The following is a 15,964-nucleotide window of genomic DNA, read 5'->3' as shown; positions in this document are numbered from 1 at the left end:
ATCTACACAGATGACGAATCTTGAATCTATGCATATGAGCCCGAAAGCAAACAGCAGTCGACGGTGTGGGTGTTCCAAGATGAGCCAACCCCAACAAAAGTTGTTCGTGCAAGAAGAACTTCGAAGCAAATGGCCGCCTGTTTTTTGGGGGAGGAAATGGACATGTGGCTACAGTGCCACTAGAGAATCGTAGAACCGTCAATTCTGAATGGTACACAACCATTTGTTTGCCAGACGTCTTTGAGGAAATCAGAAAAAAAAACAACCAGCGATGCAGAATAATTCTTCACCATGACAATGCGAGTTGTCACACATCGGTCCAAACAATTCAGTATTTGACCGGTGAAAACATTGGGTTGATGGGTCATCCGCCGTATAGCCCTGATTTAGCACCCAATGATTTTTGTTCCCGTACGTGAAGAATAAGCTACGTGGTCAACGATTTTCGACGCCAGAAGAAGCGATTGATGCGTTCAAAATGCATGTTTTCGAGATACCTCAATCGGAATGGACAAAGTGCTATGAGAATTGGTTCAAACGTATGCAAAAGTGCATCGATCATCATGGAGAATATTTTGAAAAACAATAAAACCATTTTCAATGACACATATTATTTTTTTGTTTGTTATTCCGGATACATAAATAGCAACCCTCGTAATAAAAATGAATTCGCGCCCTTCAAATCTTGAGCTAGCCTATTAAGTAGAAGATATTAAAGCAATAATAAATTGTTCATTAAAGGAAGAGTACATAGAGAACATTCCACTGCCCATTTTCTCTTCTAAAATAAAATAAATCTTCTATGAAGTTGGAGTTAAAAAAAAGACAGATGCACCTTATCCCATCGATGAGGGAGGGATGGCTATGATGGTGACATCTGTTGGACTGTCGATAAACTACTACCAGATTCTATTCAACGCCGTTTAAAAACAATCGAGAGATCTTATTCTGCAAGCTCTTTCATGAAGTCGTTCACAAATTCGGGACCGTTATCACAGACAGATCCACCAAATGCCATGGATGAGAGAGGAATAGCTATGGCGGAGACATCTGTTGGACTGTTGATAAACTACTAGCAAATTCCGATCAACGCCGTTTCAAAGCACTCGAGAGATCTTATACTCCAGGGTCTCTGATGAAGTTGTTCACACATTCGGAGCCGTTTTCAAGTCAGACGCATCACGGATATGAACCCCGTTACCAAATTTGTAAGACTCCGCCGTGCACCGCAATTTCCCGAGCCTCGTCCTTTCGGATAAAGATCTTTCCCGCAACAATGGCGTTTCCCGAGATCGCGGGCGACGAAATTGGGCGACTACTTTGCGAGGAGAACCAACCCTCTTGGAGCTTCAATTCGTAAATTTCGATTCCAGCTACGAATCCCAAAGCTTATATCTGGAGTCGTGATATGTCTGCCAATTCGCTCGGGCAATCATCCGAACTGCTTCCTCCAGCAGTGTTGCCAGTGCTGGAATGCAGGATACAGGGTGATTCAAAAGTCCCGCACCGTATGGCGTCTATGGGGCCGATGTATCGGTATTGGCCGATACCAGTATTATGGGTATCGGAATGGATCGGTTGGATTTTATTTACCGATCCGGCCGATACTTTTGCAGCATTTTGTTCGTTTGCAATTTCCGCAAAAATGCTGCGCGACACTTTTGCATACATTTCAATTACCCTGGGATGTATGTAAAATTCGAAGTGTCCATTGATTTTCTACCAATATTACGTATTTTATGATTATTTCTGATGTAATTTTTCAATATTTTGAAGCAAAGCTGGTAAAATGATGCTTACAATTGTAGCAGAATACTCACCCACGAATATTAATTAATATTTTGAACAACGTTTTATTGCTACAATTTCCAAGCATCGGCATTGGCATCTATCTATCTGTGTGACTCTAGACGACTACGATATTGGTGCAGGTTACAGTTTCTGTGACACTTTCCCCATGGAGTGGGAACAAAGACACTACTTTTGTTTTGTTTGTTAGGATAAAATATCACAATATATTGTAGCATATTCCAATACCACGAATATTCGAGATAAAAGGATTTGAATAGTAAATTTCCTTGGAAAGAACTGGTTTTATATTTGAATGTTTATTAGGTCATGTAATGTAAGTTAGCGTAGGAATATATACACAAAAAGTAGTCAGAAACTACACTTAGGTGAAATTCAAACTTTGCACATTTGTGGTTTTGGAAACTGTGCAACGAACAGCTTTTAAATTTCTATTAAAATCATTTTTGTAACATATCCCTCTGTTTTACATTTGCAGCTTGGAAGCGAGTCGTTACTCCAGAAGCATCCAATCAACAACTTAGCCGCTGACGTCATCTCAGCCCTGCACCTATCAGTAACCCTCTTCTTCCCGCTTTAGGCTGTTGGTAGGCTCGCTAACCAGATGGTCCGAATTATCGTCAAAATGAAATGGACAAGCGCTTCAAGTACAAATTGCAGATAAAGTAGTCAAAAATATTAATATATTTTGTGAAGTATGAATTAGGCATTTGTGAGCACCAAAAGCCATATTCGAGCATTATTGAGCTTAGGTATTACTCAAAAACGTAATAGCATTAGAGTTCTACCTCCGCACGTAGCTCAAGCGTTACTGCCACCTGTTGAGTTCTGGAACACAGCTGGTAGTGCACACCTAGGCCTATATTATTGTTTCCAGCGACTTGACCCGTGGAACTAGGAAATAACTGACTGAAACTTAATGCAAAAACAAAATGGTCACAGGGGCAGTTGTGCTCATATCCTTCCTTACCCATGCGAATACCAGGAAAATTCTGGAATTTGAAGCACTGTGATGGATGACAACAAGTTCAAGTATTAAGGTTTTTGTGAAAGCAAACGAAAACGTTGATGATCGCATCTAAGTTTTAGATTGGGAGTTCATGTGCCCCGTGGACCTCACCACCCCCACGCCACCGAATATGTATAATGGGAATTAAGAATTCATCTCTCATTTTGCTGGAGTTCACAAACAAGTTCCCTGTTACCAAGGCTTCAAACGTGCAGCTACAGTGCGAATCTCTCGACTGACGTCACAGAGCAACCTCCGCCTACTCAACGCTTTTCCACATGTGCAAAAGAGTAGTATGCCACGGCCCACGGTGCATTTGTCTCCACAGTAGGATCTAGTGTATTGATTGATTGATTTAGTTTATCTTACTTCGCTTCTCTGCAACATTTGGCTAACCACGAAGATGAATGATGATATAATGAAATAGACGAAGGGACACTCACAAAAAACAGCTATATCCAGAGCGAGATTTGAGCCCGGGACCCCTGGAGGCACTAATATAGGATCGCTCGTCAGCACTAGCATAACACAGATGTTATGAATGCAGACTTCATTAAGCTCAGGTTTGGTACCGGAACTCAAATTGTGTGCAATTCCTATCAAAATATATACCGTGTAAAAATGACTTGAAACAACAAAGAAGCGCACCAAGCTGGAAAAAAGTATCTTGTCTCTGCGATACGTCAAAGCGCCAAAAGGCAAAATTTACAACCCCTTTTCCGACCTTGATATATGAGAACTTCCGTCATATTTTCCATGCCATTCAACCGCTAATGCATTTTCCATTCACTTACTTTATTCACACACAAAAAAGAAATGTCACATTATCCTCCCCCTTTTTTGAAAAGAGAAGAATATTGACCGGCCTGGCAACATTGATCGCGAGCAGGAACCTTGCCCCCATCTCCGCATAACCTCATTTTCGCCGATGTTATCTTGGCAAGGGGGCGGGGAGCAAGGGTACACTAACACCAACGTCTATAAACGGAGTTTACACACCTACTTTTTCTCTGTGGGTGATCGATAGGTTTATGCCTTCCGGGAAACAAAAGTAACAGAACGAAACTTCGAGAATCGCCTGGCGTTCTTCATGCAGCAAAAAAGAGAACAGAGAATGTTAAAAGTTTTACCTCTCAGCGCAGCGTCTCTCTTCGCTGTTCCTTTGACTTCGTTCTCTTGTGTGTGATTTCAATTATTTGGCGTCCAGTTTTTTCTAACGTTAGGCCCTGTACACAGGGATTGGAACCGATACAGTCGAATCGAAGTGTTGGTTGAGCTAGTCGACAAGGTTATGGCTGCAGTTTCCAACTTACAACTTTACGACCAAAGTAACTTCTATTGTCCAGCGATTGGGAGGTGCTGCCCCTCCCCCCTCCCCGTTCTGCTTAAGTACGGTAGATATAATATTTTAGATACAATCCCGTTAACACCTTGCAGCAATTTCAAGCAATAACCCATCAATTTAAATCTAATATACAGCAGTCAGCCCACGAGAAGATCCCCAAACGAGGGTTGCCGGGGTGCAGGGGCAAAGGGGAAGACCAGTCCATTTGCAGATCTGAGGGGTAGCAGGAAGTCTTCTGGTTTGGTCAATGTCCTTGTGGAAGTATGTGGGAGTTGATTTCTGTCAGTTTCACAAAGCGTATGTCTCCGACACGACGACAATAGGGTTTTTTTTCAGTGTACAGAATATTTGTATATTGTTTATCTTGTACATTATTTATCCTGTATTTCAAAGCAGTTTCAAGAAAATGTACGGAAACGACTTGCGTCGCTGCACCTGTTGTAACATTGCCAGCACATGTTTGACTCAGTGTGTATTCCCCCAATTCTAATAGTGAGTCGCCTTCCGTTAGGTCACGTCACTTCCGTCGGTGATCTTCTCGTGTGCGATCAGCTGTACAACTGCAGAAAAGGACATTGAAATCCATCAACTATTTGCTATGGCACTCTAAACTAATATTTTCCCGAATATTTCCGAAATGAGACGCCCGTATGTGTATGTTTGGGTGTGTGTCTTTGTCTAAATTTTTAACGTTTGTTTCCTTTTCCTATTTATTGAATTATTTGTATTATTTCGTGTGGAATTTCCTTGTCATTGTTGGGGTTTTTTGCACTTATTTTAATGAAGAAACCGTAGACAGATGTATCCATGGTTGAGTGGTAGGGAACTAACTACACCATGGAAAATAAGGCGAAATAAATAAATAGTTACCGGGGCTTCAAAATGCAAGAAACCGTGTTTGAATATCTCTCTCACCTCGTCTTCTTGTCATAAGCAGTCAAACGTTAGGTTAGCTCGACTTTTGAAGCACTCTGTACATACTAAATTGCCCTAATATCGAATGTCTAACAAGCAAAGCTATATTCTATATAAAATATATCTGCAAGGGCAAATGGATTTTCTTGCATGTTCATTGGTGTAATGATTACAATAATATTGTTAGTCGTGGCGAATTGCAGCAGCCTAACCGATTGTGGAAACTGCCAAATAGAATATTATATATATATTATATACTTGCAATTTGAAACACTGATTGTGGATGTAACAAAGAAAAAAGTACTTACGAGTTCAACATTTGGATGAAGAAATGAATCTGATATCTACATCACACTTACCTGTAACGAAAAGACAATACATTAATAAATAGGAAATAAATAAACTTTACAATATTAAAGTGGGAAAACTTACATTCAAAATTAATTGAATCTATCGCAGTAACGGCTTCCTCTACAATGCCTCTTCACAGACAGATGCTGAAAATCTAATTCCTAAAATGCAGATCCGTTTTCAATTATCTCTCGTATATACACCGTAAAAATATGCTGTTAGGAAGGTAAAAGAAACTAAAGAAGGACTAAAATTAAACGGTGTGACTCAGTTGCTAGCATATGAAGATGATGTAGGCTTATTAGGGGATGATATAAATACAATTAAGAATAATGCTAAAATATTTTTGAAAACTGCTGAAGAGATAGGTTTGGAAGTTAACAAAGAGAAAACTAAATATATGCTTACAGGCCGAAACCAAGTGTTAGGTAATAATCAAAATCTAATTATTGATAACAACTCGTTTGAACCAGTTTCCAAATTCAAATACTTAGGAGTAATATTAACAAATTAAAATTATATTAAAGAGGAAATAAAAAGTAGGCTTAATTCAGGAAATGCATGTTACTTCTCTCTTCATAAACTTTTGTCTTCTCGTTTAATATCTAAGAAACTAAAAGTTCAAATATACAAAACAGTAATTTTGCCTGTAGTATTATATGGGTGTGAAACTTGGTCCCTTACATTGAAAGTGGAAAACAAATTGAGAGTATTTGAAAATAAGATCCTTAGGAAAATATTTGGACCTAAAAGGGATGAGAAGACAGGTGAGTGGAGAAGGTTACATAATTTAGAACTACATAATTTGTATGCATGTCCAGATATTATTAGAATAATTAAATCAAGAAGACTTAGGTGGGCAGGCCATGTGGCACGAATGGGAGAGGAAAGAGAAGTTTGCAGGATTCTTGTTTGGAAACCTGATGGTAAGAGACCTGTAGGAAGACCAAGACGAAGATGGAGGGACAACGTTGAGATGGACCTAAGGGAAATCGGTAGGGATGGAAAAGAGTATGTAGAACTTGCTCAAGATAGGGAAAGATGGAAGGCCTGTGTTGCTGCAGCCATGAACCTTCGGGTTTAAGAAGGTAATATATACCGTAAAATAGTCATATGGATTGCATTAGTTCTTGTCTGGATATTTGCAAATCAAAATTGGCTTATATTGCTATGAGAGAATTACAATTATCCAGCTAAAGTCTTTAAGAACGTGCGACAAAAGTAATGCCTTCTAGCGGTTGATATTTAAAGTAACGCCCATGAGGTCATGTCGTTAACTTTGAAAGAATGAATGAATTACGGTAATTAAAATTTTGTGGTATAAGAAGCCCCTTGAGAAAGTTAAAAGGACAAGGCGTTAAATGTTTATCGATCATTTGACGCGGGTCAAGTTATGTAATGCAGATAAAGCTATCATTAATTGGCTTGGTAGCCGAGGGCATTAAGAGATCGATCTCGGAACCGAAGTTTCCGGGTTCGAATCCCGCCCCGGGCATTTGTTTTCTTGGTGAGTGTACATCAGCCATTTTCATCTAATCATTCGCTCATTCTCATCGTCGCGATCAGCTAAAAGTGTCATCAATACGAAGCTAAAATACAAATATAAAGTACAGGTTATCATGGAGTGATAACGTGTAGCGTAATCATTCGACGCATTTAAAGAGCGTCTGTACAGTTAGCGGCAATAAAGATGGGGCAACTAGATCCTGCAATACTCGCTTCCTTGCAAGGCGTGATGTGTGTTGCCTAACTCTACGGCGGTGGTAGAAGATGGCTTTGAAAAATTGCTATTAAATCCACTTAGGTAACACACATAACGTCTTGCAGAGAAGAGAGCATTTCAGGATCTAGGTGTCCCATCTTTATTGCCGCTGACTGTACATAATATTAAATTGATGTTTCAATTCTTCATATTAAGTAGAAAAAAGTAGTGAACTAAAAAAAATCTGTCTAGTCCATTATGATGACCGTAAAACGAATAAAAGTAACCAATTGCAATTCCAAAACTCTTAATTTGATTGTGAAGCAAATTGAATTATTTTGGGAACGAACGCAACGCACACAAGTTATTAACTAACCTGTGTGCAGCCAGAAATAATCGAATTTAGAAAATTCATTCGATTAATACAAGTGATTGATTTATTGATTTTGTATTTTAAGTCCACTTTATGCACATATAGACTGCAGTCTTGAGTGGGATCCGAACCACTGTGGCATGTGGCGGATATCGAACCCGGGAACCTTTGATTACAAGGCAAACGATAGATCGGATTGACTGATTGGTTTGGTTTAATGTACTTCACTTTTCTGCCACTTTTTGGCTAATCGCAAAGATGAGGATTCGAACCGGAACCCAGGGCGTCGCAGCGCCCTGTGCTAACGACTTCGTCACGGAGGACGGCAAAAATGAATGGAGAAAGTTGTCCTTTCGTCACATAAGCAGCCAAGTTGAGCAGTCACAGTTCCGAAAAAAGTGAATACCTTCTTATATTAAGACCCATACAGACTTATTTTGATTACGTGAAACGTCAACCCTGGCAGGCCACGCATCGTCACATTGCAATAATTACACTTTATTCCACGCACATGCTAATACTACATTCAAAATATGTTTTCCGTCTACTTAACACAAATTGCTATTGCCTATGACCTACAATGATGACGTAAGCAAAAAGTCTTTGCATAGGCCTTCTTATACGATGGCATTGAAAAGAATGCGTCAGGGAATATCAGCGCAACCTTGAGGCATGCCTTAGCACGCACACATCTGCAACAATGGTTATTGCAGGTTGCAGTTCCTTCAGGCGCAATTACCTTCTGCAGTGACGTTGGATGGGGCTCAGATCGATATAATGGAAGGTTTGCGAGGGGGTCCGCACCCTGGACCACGAATTCCGATCTCCACGGTTTAGCTTCGATATAAATAGTACGTAAAGCTTAAACAACATTGGATTCTTCTCTTTTTCCGATTTGGTTAATTTCGCAAGCGGTTTCTCAGGAATTTTACGGATTTCTACGCAGTGTTTCCAACTCTTGTGCGTAAAAGTGTCTTTGTGAGGTTTCCAACTTGTTCGATAATGTTCTAACTTTATGAGGTTGAAAAATACGGATTCTGTAGTCTTTCTTTCGTGGGGTTCTCTCTTAGCCAAGCACTGTATTGGAATGGGTAACGTTTAGCGCTTCGGTGTCAGAGTTATAGGTTCGAATCCTGTGCAAGGCGTTGATGTGTGTTGGTCCCTATCGTGATGAGAAATAGAATAACGTCAATATAGCGAATACGAATTGGATGTAAGACAGATTATTTTAAAACAACAATTAACGCTCTGGCCTTTGGTACGAGCGGTCACGGGTTCGAATCTTAGTTCTGATTTTATTTATGTTATTTAGGGTAGTTTTTCTTCTACTTTTGGCTGATCGCAACGATTACGATGAGTGATGAATGAAATTGATGAATTCACACTCAACAAAGACAACGCATGACCAAACCTGGATTCGAACCTGAGACTTCTGGCGTGCTAACCACTTCGTCACTCAGGTCGGCTCGGTTCTTAGAGAGATTCCCAAAATTTTGAATGTTAATGCAGTAGTATTGAGAGTTCAATTTGTGTTAGTCCAGTTGGTGAAGTGTTTGACTGGCAGTCGGGGAGTCCTGGATTCAGTTCTCAGTATAGGTTATCTAAGGTACGAATTTTATCGACTATGACCCTGGACAAAGCGGTTCTGAGGTTCACCTAGCCTCTTTTTAAAAGGTACCTGGATGCGACGTTGAGGTAGGAGGGCATATGTGTGCGAGAGTCTTGCTACGCAATGACAGACTTCGAGAACGTGTGGAGCCCTACTTCCTTAGAATGCCCAGATGGTTCTGTAACCTGACCGCGTTAAATGGTTTGCTTTGGATCTCGCCACTGAAGTTACCTGGTTCGAGTCCCGACGTGGGCATTAATGTGTTTTGTGAATGTCCGTTCACCAATTTCCTCATATTATCTGTCATCCTCATCGTTGCACTTAGCCAAAAGTGGCAGAAAAGGGGGCGCTGCATACTACAGATACAGATAGATTTTCCTAAACTAGAACCGAGTGCTACTAGAAAACTAGATGGCGTAGTGGTACCGTCGTCGCCTCGCAATGAAGGGGTCACTTGTTCGATACCCGATGGAGGCACATACGAGGGGATGCTGAAAAGTTCGTAACCCGACGTAGAAGGAATGCACTTGGAATGATGAAACTTCATAGATACTCAACATACTTCCCTCGAAGCTCAATGCACTTTCTGGCCCGGTGCTCCAACTTTTGCAAACAGCTTTAAAAAATTCTGAAGTTTGCTCCTTGCACCAATGCTCTGTGACAAGAGTAATCAGCTCCTGATCTGAAGCAAAATGGCTTCTCTTCAGGAGTTCTTTTTAGCTAAAGAAACAGAAAGTAGTCCGATGGAGCCAGATCAAGACTCTGAAAGCCCAGGTCTCGCAATTTCTGCTGTGTTACTGCTGCTCGATGGGCAGGGGCATTGTCATGGAGAAACAGGACACCCTTTTTGAGTTCGCTTGCTGAGCAGACATGGTCACTTAATAAAGTTGAAACAACAAGAAAGCCTGTCAATTATGCAATGCTTTTTGATATATGTACATTGTACATACAAGGATGTACTTTCAAGACATAATGTACCCTTCCTCTAAACAGCTTGGGAACTTGGTCGGGCTACGAACTTTTCAGCATCCCCTCGTAGTTTGGATTCCACTTTATACTGTAGGTCCATTTCCGATTAGCCCTATCTGACAATAAAGTTCACTTGAGAAACAAAATCTCAAACAAAGCCAGTTAAGAAAGCCGATAGTATTCGATCCTCTGACCCAGGTTTGGCAAAATTTGTGTTTTTTAACAGAAACAAAACAAACATTTTTTTGTTTTAAACGAATCTAGGACAATTGCGATGGCGGACAATTGCGATGAAGCAAAAATCACGGACAACCAAAAAATAAATAGGTGGCTTGGAAGACCGCATCCAAAAATTCATGATGTTCTGGCCTGCCTCAAGAGCCAAGCAGAAGACATCAACATCAAGTACATGCGGCTGGAACTTAATCTAGAAGGTCAGAAAAGGATGAAGCGTGACATTAAAATCGACGAGAGTTGGGAAGTGTATTCACACATATGAGGGAACGGGTCACTTCAAAAAGGTATCTGTTGGCCCTTGCCCATTTTCAAAAGCTTGATTGAACCAAATTCCCAGCCGAATATATCAATATTTCACATAATTCTCTTGTAAGAGGTATTGTACGGGGTGTTAAGTCACCCTTCAATTTGATAGAAGATTTAGAATGCCATCGCAATTGTCCGGCTACCGTTTTAAACAGGTTTCAAATGTTTGAAACAGTGTTTTAATCAACAGCAAAAAACATGTTTTAAACAAATAAAACGTTTAAAACATAACGCCAAGAGAAATTATTACCTAATTATAATGGTTGATAACAAATTTGCTAATCACCCAAGGGAAGACTGTTGTTTGTAGTTATAAAGTAAACACGTGACTACTGCTTAAAATACCTTTTTTACGTTACTTGTATAGTTTTTCTTGTATGTACGCATTGCTTGCATTGTATAATTTTTTTCCTGTAGTTTACGGTTATTACAAGCAAAAGAAAACAGTTTTTCGTTGCGACGTTTCAGGAGAACACATGCTTCCTTCATCAGACATTTATTTTCATTTTGACTAAAGATACAGTTAAGCTTTGACTAAAGATACAGCTTCTTTTCACAGTTAAGTTGCTATATTACAACAATGTAACATTGACAACATACATTATATAACGGATTCTTTTTGTTTAAAAAAATACTAACCATTGTTATAACTGTATCTTTAGTCAAAATGAAAATAAATGTCTGATGAAGGGAGCGTGTGTTCTCCTGAAACGTCACAAAGAAAAACTGTTTTCTTATGCTTGTAATAACCGTAAACTACAGGAAAATAATAGTTAGTTGTATATTTCGCATGTAGGCTGTTCGAGAAGATTCGACAATTCCATAGTTGCCAGGTCCCATTCTAACCCGTTGTAGCTACTCTGTTTTCAGAAATTTTATTGTGAATGCAACAAAATGCATACACGTTAACAATAAAATTGCATGCTAAGTGCCGAACAAAACTGTTTCACCCATACTATTCAATTGTAAAAGGGTTTTGAACACTTGTTAAAAAAAGAAAGGAAATATTGGCATGTGTTTTAAACCCTTAAAACAAGTTGTTTTAGACACTTTTGTTTTTATCAAGCCATCCCGGCGGTGACCAGAACATTAAAAGGAAAACTTCGATGCGAGTCTTACACATGAAGCTGAGTCGTTGACTTCAATTGTTGACAGAGAATACTACCGCGCACGTTTTCTGCGCACGTTTCTCAACTGGCGTTCTACCACAACGATTTAGATCCGCTGACTAGCCACAAGAAGTAACTCACAAACGTTAAGGCGCAAGGGAGCTATACCGTCATGAAGAGGAATCTTCACAAGCACGTTGGCCCACAGAGGAGAAATATGGGCCCCACATTGGGCGCCAAATACCTCGTAAATCCCCTGCTCTATTTAATTCCCAGCAGGCCTCTCGAATTGTACCCGAGAGCAGTCAGGTTCATTACAAGTATGGAAGTTCGATTTTTTTCGCACTGCTACAAACAGCTGTACTGGATTTATGTCGTATTTGCCACCTCTTTCGGGCAATCGCCGTTTTCATCGTCGTTAATTAACTTACAAACAGAGGGGGAGCCATATATTTTGGTTGCCGTGGGTCAAGAATGGCCGAAATATTGTAAGTGGGTACTGCTCCGACGCTACTGTTTAACATTAGTTTCGTCCTGTTTCTATATCTCTTTTCCGTTATTTCTCCCTGTGTTTCTCTACCTGTTTTTACTCTCTTCCTTCTTGTTTCCTTGCCACTTTCGTTTTCCATCTTCTGTTCCCTTCTCTATCTTCCTTTCTCTGTTTGCCTATATTTTCCTCTTCCTCTTTTATCTGTTTTTTTCTTTCTTTCTCCGTTTCTCTGTCCCTTCCTATCTTTGTATTTTTCCCCTTCATATTCCTTCTCTGATTCTCGATCTCCTTCTTTATTATCTGTTTTTAGATATTTTTCCTTTTTCTGATTCTCCACCTCTCACTCTTCCTCTCTTCTTTAGTCATTTCTCTCTTTCTTTCTTACTCTGTTTCTCTGTCACTATGTTTCTTCCTCTGTCCTGTCTCTTCCTGTCTTCTTTGTATCTTTCTTTTAATTTCCTCTGTTTATGCATCTTTTCTCTTCCTATGAATCTCCATCTTTCTCTATATTTCTCTCCGTTTTCTCTTTCTCTATCTCCCTTGCTGGGTCTTTCTCTTCCTCTGTTTATGCATCTTTTCCCTTCCTCTCATCTCTATATCTTTCGTTTCTCTTTCTATCTTCCCTCTTTAATCTATCTGTGTTCTCTGCCTCTTTTATCTTCCTTCTGCTTCTACATTTATTTCTTACTCTGTATTCTTCCCCTCTCTGTTTCGGCCGCCTTATCCCGCAATATACTCATTGATTGCAGGCTGGGTGAAGCCCAGAGCTGCTGCATTGCTGGATAAGTTATCACCTCAAATCAACCATCCTGGGAATCCAACCCTGGTCTCCTGCGTAGCAGTCAGACACGATGTATTGTTATTGTAAAATAATAATATATTTTTTATTTTTACTATTAGTCATTCCTTAGGTATTTCTTGCAGAGGCAGTTTTTATCGCATCTTCTTCTTAATTGCACACTACACGGTTATGCAACCTTACATCTTAACGTCCTTAGTTCCAAGCAGTGGCGTGCCCAGGATTTTTGAAAGGGGGAGGGCTACGTATACTTTTTTTTTTTTAGTTAGTAGGGATCCCGAAAAGTCGGGACTTCGTCGAGAAATTACGATATCTTCCCGTCCCGAATATCAGTATTTAAAAGAAAAATTTCAGCTCCCGTCCCGAGCAAAAAATGTCCCCTTCTTTTCCCCTTTCGCGTTCTTTTTTTTATTTTTTAAGAATACTGGGGCGTTTATGACCCCCACCAACACCCCCTTGTTTTTAGGGGGCAACACTGCGGGCGTACATGCTGATAGTAACCGTCTACCTTTCCCACCTTCTGTTAACATGCCTAGTGTGCAAACGAGCAGCTTTGAACCACTAAACCCGTCGCTTTAGTTCCCACAGAGCAAGAAACCACAACCAGTCTATGATGGTTCAATTGCCTCTTCGGCGACAAGTTGAGACGGCAAACAGAGAGTCGCCTAGCATATCAATTCGTCGCGAAAATTCGTCATCTGTATTTCCAAGGTATTTTTAGCGGCGTCGATGGCTTGCTTCGTGCGGAACGACTGACTGGAAGGGGTGGGGAAAAAGCAGCTCGACTTGGCAACACTGCGTGTTGGCTAACTTCCCGCATGCCACAGTTGGGAGGGGAGGGGAGGGTGAAGCCTGTCACACCTGCTGAGCTAACAGTAGTTTACAAGTAGAATCGATGAAGGGAGCTGCATTACTCAAAAGATGTCGCTGTTGCGAGGCTGGCGCTGAATTAATGATAAAGATATGGACAGCCTAGTCAAAATAAAGCCTTCCGCACCCGATTCAAGTCAGTGTTTTGGGCCATATTATTATTAACAGTTTTGTTACCAAGGTACTCGACTTCCACTAATTCCATGCTCTGTATTAATAACGCTCGTAAATTTTAAATACTGAAAATATGGTTACGATGTAGAAGTTGTTTCAATGCTAGAAACCCCTTACTCTAAATACTGGACATCTTGTTTAATTTGCTATTTTCACAATATTTAGGAATTTTAAAAATTGTCACTTCTGCTCATTCAGCATCTCATTTTTGTGCGGCCCCTAGGCTATAGCATATGATAGCCTAGTGGTAAATCCCCCTCTCTTCAAGATCCAACAAAAAATTGACTTTTGAAAGGCGTTGAACAACGTTCTGATTGAAAGGCTTGAGAGGTCCAAATCTTGCCGTCACAGAAACGTTTATCATTATTATTTCACAAATAATAAAATTCAATTGAATTGAAAGTGCTTTGACTTTGTATACAAGTACGCACATCACATGCTGTGCCCGCCCTCTGCTATTTATATAATTGAGGTTATATACAACAACAAACAATGTCCGTACAGAGCCTGTGAACAAATTTTGTCCTTCGTTTTTTTATTACGTTTTACATCATGAAAATAGTAAAGACTACCCATTTATCTGTGGAAATAATATTTAGTGTAATTTTTATGAACACAGTTTGCGTCATGGTCATTCCACACTTTGTCCTCTAGTGTCTCAAATTGCATTTATATTAACGAGAAAATGCCTAATGCTTATCTTGAGTTTCTGACGCATCTAATTCATTTCTTTTTGTTCCTCGCTACACTGCCATCTTTCGGTGATATATGACTTTTCAATTTCGAGAAATTTTCTAAACTATGTTGTTTCTGGTTTGATGGTGGAGCATTGTGTTCATGTACGCTGTCTTTACCAACCTATCAACAATAGCTACACTTCCGTCACGTAAGGTCGCCAGGCCGAAAACTACGGGGAATTATGGGAAATGGGGTGTGGTTAGGTGTTTCTCTAAACAGCGGTTGTGTCGGCTACAAGCAATGCGAAGTGATACACGCTACTACATGTATTGTGAACGAGTTTGCAAACAGTACAGTTATTTTCGCGAAAAGTCTCACAATTAGTACAAAAAAAAAAAACCTTTATATAAGCCGACTAACACATTAAAAGTCCTCCCCCAAATAGAGATGTGGTGAATTCATCTCGGGAAATTACCCGTTTGCCACACATTTTTGTTCTCGTAATTTTTTATCATGTTACTTGGAACCAAACTGAAAATTTAGTTTTTAGGGAAGCGAACTGTATTTGATTTTAAGCATTTAAGTCTGAGCCCAGTGATGTGCCGTAGACTATAAGTTTACGTCTACATGCGTTGTCTACACGTAATCTACACGTAAATTACATTGGGTTGTAGTTTACATAGACTACGTAGACTATCTAAAGTGCATTAAAATTAATTTTCTTCAAGGGTTTCATGAAAGGAAAGTGAAATTTTCAACTATACTGGTTCCTAACGAAATGAAAAGAATAATATTTACAACAAAATTTCTCTTCTCTTCTATTATCAACTATGGAAGAAGATAAATAGCAAAAAACAACAACAGATGGCAGTCGTGAGGCAAGAGTGGTCTTTTTCCCATAAAACACTAGAATATTTCATATATTAGGTTTCTTCCTAGGTGAGAAATTGTTCGAATTTGGAAGGTAGCGTATGAAAAGTTCTCCTCAACATCAGCAACTGATACGCAGTATAATTTTATTTCAATTCCACGGCGCCCTTTGCTACGTTATCACCTTTCGCCATGTTGTTTACATAGATTACGTAATCTACGTGTATAAAATTGTCTACGTGTAGAATGTAGACTACGCGTAGACGCACATCACTGTCTGAGCCACAAAATTTTGATTTGAGCTCTCTTTTCTACACGTCTCTCCTTCCCTTTCGTACACCCCAACATT

General features: G+C 39.8%; 1 protein-coding gene across 2 annotated transcripts in view; it reads right to left on the bottom strand.

Annotated features, from left to right (window-relative positions):
- The window catches only part of LOC145997453 (multiple PDZ domain protein-like), a 382,394-nt gene that overhangs the window by 260,394 nt on the left and 106,036 nt on the right, over positions 1-15,964 (bottom strand). The gene's annotated exons all lie outside the window — the stretch shown is intronic.

This window comes from Lepisma saccharinum, chromosome 13 (genome assembly GCF_977018435.1).
Source record: "Lepisma saccharinum chromosome 13, izLepSacc3.1, whole genome shotgun sequence".
NCBI lineage: Eukaryota > Metazoa > Arthropoda > Insecta > Zygentoma > Lepismatidae > Lepisma > Lepisma saccharinum.
The sequence above is the reverse complement of the archived record's forward strand: the minus strand, read 5'-3'. Positions and strand labels throughout refer to the sequence as shown.